Source organism: Glycine soja, chromosome 1, assembly GCF_004193775.1.
Source record: "Glycine soja cultivar W05 chromosome 1, ASM419377v2, whole genome shotgun sequence".
NCBI lineage: Eukaryota > Viridiplantae > Streptophyta > Magnoliopsida > Fabales > Fabaceae > Glycine > Glycine soja.
In genome coordinates this window covers 49,149,983-49,155,982 of record NC_041002.1, presented here as the reverse complement: position 1 = coordinate 49,155,982, position 6,000 = coordinate 49,149,983, and positions in this window count along the sequence as shown.

Below are 6,000 nucleotides of genomic sequence, written 5' to 3'. Positions count from 1 at the left end.
GGTTAACACATTATAAGAAGACTATGGTCCCCAATATACCGAGCCGTCATATATAATTTCGCTTCTCCCCATCTGAAGAGTTACAAAGGTCCTATTAAGGAATAAAGAGGTTCCGATTGAGGAAGAACCATGAAGTCACCGGTTACCTACGGATTCAGATTCCGCTGCATTTGTTGATCAATCATTATAGATCCAGGTATTCCTTAAAACCTCTTGATAATCTGACGTAATGTGTTTTAGTGCTCATTTGATATTTTATAAGGTTTATTAAAAATTCCAACAAGTGGTATCAGAGCCATCATTACTATTAGATTATTGGGATTTAAAGTTATTTGATTCCAATTATACCTGGATTGCTTTGGTTATATGAACCCAAGTTTTTTTAGAACCACACATATTAATTGTTGGTAAATTGGATATTTGATTTAAATTTGGGTGTATTTTGTTTTTTTAACATCGTTATTTGGATTTGTGAATGATTTTTCTTCATGGCTATTGTTAATAATATATATAAGGAAGTTTTTTGTGCATGCAGTTTTTGTTTTTATTATTTGTTATTTTTTTTGTTAAAAAAAAAAGAGGGGAAAAGTTATATAAGGGAGTATATAATGAAAATGTCTAACTTAACATTAAAACTGAAAACACTTAAGATAGAGCTTGGTGAAGAACTACTCGTACATTTAGTTTTGATCTCACTTATTGTGCACTTTGGGCAATTCAAAGTGAGTTATAACACTCAGAAGGACAAATGATCCATTAATGAGCTTATATCTCATTATGTGCAAGTGGAAGAGAGGCTATAGAAAGACACATTTGACAGTGCTCATTTAAGCTTAACCTCTAAGAATAAAAAAGGAAAACTAAGGCTGCTTTAAGCAAAAGGAACAAAAGAAAGATGTTTGTGGTATTTTAAGTATAAATCAATGATAACATTAAATATAATTTAAGGATATGATATTTATTTGTCGTAATTAATGTTATATATTTTTTTGCTATCATGATTGAAGTTAATTTAGCAGTACCAGATCTTTCCCATTTATTTGCATATCTAGTGATTTTTAATTAAATTGATTGACATGATATATTGTCAAAGTAATCTTTATTGTGAAAATTGATTTGATTAAAATTACATAGATTTCTATATAAAATTATTTTATGCGAAATGTGTTCGGCCCAAAGGAAGACGCAATTTGACCAAATAATATTTTGTACCTGTAATGATAAATGTGTGACAATTATAAAGGTATTTTCATGTGAATAATAGTCAATCCAAAGAAAGACTATTATTTGACAGAATTTATTGTCAATATTTGATCATTGTGTTGAGAGTATTAATTAAAAATTAATTTTTGTGTCCAAAGACTATGAATTAATGTTGTACTAGGTATCTTGTGATGGATATGCTCTGTAAAATATTTGCATGTTTTGTTATATCTTATATAACTAAATTATATGTGAAAGTTGTGTAATTTTAAGACTTCTCATTTATTATATTAAATTATCTTGTATGTTTTTGGTTAAATTGATTGAAAAAACATGTTGCCAAAGTAACCTCTGTTACGTAAGTTAATTTGATTAAATTTATATGGATGTTGCATGTAATTATTCATGTGAAGTGTGCTTGGCCCAAAGGAAGACACAATTTGACAGAATAATTACATGCTTGCAATGGTAAACATGTGGTGATTATAAATAGTGTGATTTTTCATGTGAATAATGAAAAGTTCAAAGACAATCATTATTTGATCGGAGTAATCATCATATAAGTTTTCCATGTGAGCAATGAAATGTCCAAAGACAACTTTTATTTGACAGGACTTATCATCAATGTTTGATTAATGCGTTGAGAGTACCAGTTACAGTTAGTCTTTTTCAATCTAAAGATTGAGGATTAATGGTGCGCTAGGTATCTTGTTTGGGTCTTGAAATTTACCATAAAGATTATTTTTGCATTGCAAGTTTATTATTCTCTTCTTTAATTGTTGTTGTTACTACTATGATTTAAATTACTCATATCATAATAGCAATCACTTCACATAAGGATCCATACTTAACCATGTTGGTGGAGTTAATATTTTGCTATGAGACATCATATTAGAATTTATGATTGCTAAATTATTATAATTGGCTTGCCTGTTGTCGCCAACATTAAGTAGCCATCGAGTGTTTATTGGGACAATATCTTAGCGGTCTTATTAAGGATTCAACTAAGTAAAAGTTTGTTGACATAAAATATTTGGTTGTTAAATAAAGAATCTAGAAAATATAGATTTGTATAGAACATATAATGACTCATTTCATGCTAACTGATCCACTTACTAGAGGTATGACACTTAAAGTTTTTTATGAGCACAATGTTCATATGGGTGTATTTCCTGATAGTACCTTAGTTGAGTGAGAGTCTTACTTATGTTCTATATCTTGTGATTTACAAATATTTTGTTGTTTGGATTTTCTGTAGAAATAAAGTTGAAGTTAATCATTTCATTATAAGCTTGTTTTGTTTGCAATATTTATGTTGTGTTTGGATTGATTTCTATAAAGAATAAAGTTTGGACCAATTGGAAATAGGCATGACTGAGATCATATTGCATGTAATTTTCATGTTGCTTATTCATATTGACCTATGTCATTGAGTGTAGTGATGTGGTCGTCATTAGGGTCTAGTTACATTTGTTGTAGTGACAAAGACACAATGATTTCATTATTGATGCATGAGATGAATCAAGTTGTTAAGGTGGAAGTCTAAAGGTAAATAACATACAGATGCATGCATGCACGCTTAAGGATTTTTGATAAAATTGTTACAATATGTAGTCCAAGTGCGAGATTATTGGAATTTTCTATTCTAATAATTAATGTGGGCTAATATTATAAGACAATTATATTAGCTATTTATCAATAATGAGTTTTATTTTATGTGATCAAATTAAGTGAGCCCGTTAGACAACCAGATCAAATGATATGGACTTAAATGAGCAGATATCAGTGTTTGGCCCATTATGGGATAATGAGAACCCTATTACGTTAACACGCATTATAAGAAGACTATGGTCCCCAAGCCGTCACATATAGTTTCTCTTCTCCCAATCTAAAGAGTTACGAAAGTCCTATTAAGGAATAAAGAGATTCCAATTGATGAAGAATCATGAAGCCACCAGTTACCTATGAATTCAGATTCCGCAACATTTGTTGATCAATCATTATGGATCTAGGTATTATTAAAACTCTTCCTAATAATATAACGTAATGTGTTTTTGGTGATTATTGGTATTTTGTAAGGATCTCCTAAAATTCCAATAATGTAATCCATGTGAAAAAGCTTTTAATCCAATAATAAATTTTAAGAAAATATTTAGTTAAAAATTATAAAATAATATAAGGGAGTTTCGGTTCGAGTAATTCACAAAATAGAAATAATAAGAATAGATAACAAAGTGATAACGAGGACACTAGCTCGGTGTTGAGTGTTGACAAAGGAGATTTGATAGAATAAACATGACAATATATAATTAAACCAAGTCAATAACCATACCCTTCGTTTACTTTCCTATTTTTTATGCTTTGTTATTTCCTTCTTTCTCCCAATTTATTATTGTTAACACAAAATCATAATGGAAACAGCATGTTTTGAGAAACAAACAAAAAGTTGGGGACCGAAGAATAAAATACTACAAGAAAACCGTGTCTGTCTCACAAAATTCAAGAAGAAATTAAGAATTGTTAAAAGCGAAGAGGTTGTTCATGAATGTCAGTGGTATTAATACTAAAATCAAATTAAGAAATAGAAAAGGTGACATGGGCAGCATAGTAAGCAGCACCGCAGGGACAAAAGATCAATTAACAAATGTAGGAACGTGGCTACGTGAGAGCACTCTACCTCATTCTCGTATATATATATATATATATATATATATATATATATATATATATATATATGCTATTATTAGACAATGGTGTTGTTAGTGCTGAGGTTGTATTCATCCATCATGTTCGTGCTCATTTTTCTTTCCTAGGTTTTAATATTTACTAATAATCTGCAAGATTCCTGCATATACCTGAATAATTTAATTTAATATTAATTAAAATATATTTTAGTTTTATTTTATTTTGTAATAATTATTTAAAATTCAAATTTAAAATGATTTAAAATTAATTAATTGACAGTGTAAAAATATTTATATTAATAAAGTATAAAAATTAATCTTCTTTTAAGTTATTTTTTACACACAGGAAGTTATTTCATAAGCTTTTAACAATTATGATTTTCGTGAAATGCTCCTTGCTTGGTCAAATGCTCAACGAATATTTCATCATTTTTTTTTCTTCAGCCAAAAAAGAATTCGTATTGGTTTTTACGAAACAAAGTCATGATACCGAGTTATTACCATTTCATTTTCAAAAATCATTTTTAAGATAAGTGTTAAGACATCTAATACATTTGATAGTTATTTATTTATTTTTAAACTTATTGAATGATATGGTTGGTTGAGTATGTTATATAACTTTAAATACGGGTATTTAATATTTTTAAACTTATTGAACATAGTTTACATAACTAATGTTTAAAAAAAACTATATGATGTATGAAAATTAATAATCTTAAACAACTTCACCACATCTCTCTAACAATACAATTAAGTGTCGGCAGTGAACTCAGTTTGAAAACTTGAGTTGTTTCAAGTGTCAACTTTTGCGGGCTTCGCCAATCACATAGATAGATCCAATCTAATGATTTTGGCTTAGAGTGACTAATTATTATTATTTTATGTATTTATATGCTTTATGATTTCCAAAACGCAAGCCCCACTTGCCTTTGCCTAATTTCCTCTCTAAAAAAAAAATCCCTTTTCACATCTTACCTTATCATATCAGCAAATTATATGTAACTTAAAAAAACATAATTAAGAATTGAATAAATGTAATTAAATGAAAAATCTACACACACTTGACACGCATAAATAATGAAGGTATTTTTATATAAATAAATAATGAATATTGTAAATTTTACTTACACGTATTTCAAAGTGAAAATTTTAACACCTCGTTCTAACAGGCAACATTGGTTTTTTTTTTTTTTAATTTATTTATTTTCCACCACAATCTACCTATGAGAAAGCCTTTCGGTCCTAGTTTTTCTTTGTTGTTATTTTTTTTAATCGCCCTAACTTTTATTATTATTTCTATTATCTTTGTTGTGATTGTGACGCATTGATTTTTTTAATTCTTTTAACATTTTAAGATGGAGATTTTCGCTAAGGATATTCGCGTCAAAGTCCTCCTTTTTTTTTCTCACAGTTATTCTTTGTATTTTTCAATTTGAATATTTTAAATAATTTTATCTATAATACTTTAGTTTAGACTTGTGAAATTTAGTTTTTGTTTTGAGTTTATCCAATTTTCCTTCTGACGTTTTCAAAGTAGGTGTAATGAAGTGTAACAGAAAATGCAATGGATTAAATTGGAAAATAAATATACTGTTTACTGTTTAGAGTAAAATCAAATCAAAACGTCTTCTCTATGAAATTTGGATGTTTAGGCCATGGTTCCTTGTAGAATGGTAATACCTTAAAACCTATAGAGCAAAACTATTAACCATGAGGGTGTGCTAAAGCATGGCCTTGGAGATTGACAATTTAATGTTTGTGTGCATGTGTTGATCGACACAATTACTTTAATGTATGTGAAGTTTTTTTTTCAAAAAAAAAAAATTGATATATGTTTCTACTAATAATTACATAAATATTATCTTATTAGTTTTAATTTATTTTCTGTTTTTAATTATTTTGAAAGAAAATGTAAATTATTTCAAATGAAGTAACACAATCTAAACAATCCGAATTTGTCAAATAATGGAAATATATTAGGGTGGTTGTTATCATGACAAGCATGAAGCGTGGCTTGGTTTTCTGAAAATTTAATAATGATCATAGCTAGCTCTAGGAAATGAACAAGTATACATGTTTCTTGTGGTCTCAACTATATTCACATACTAATCAT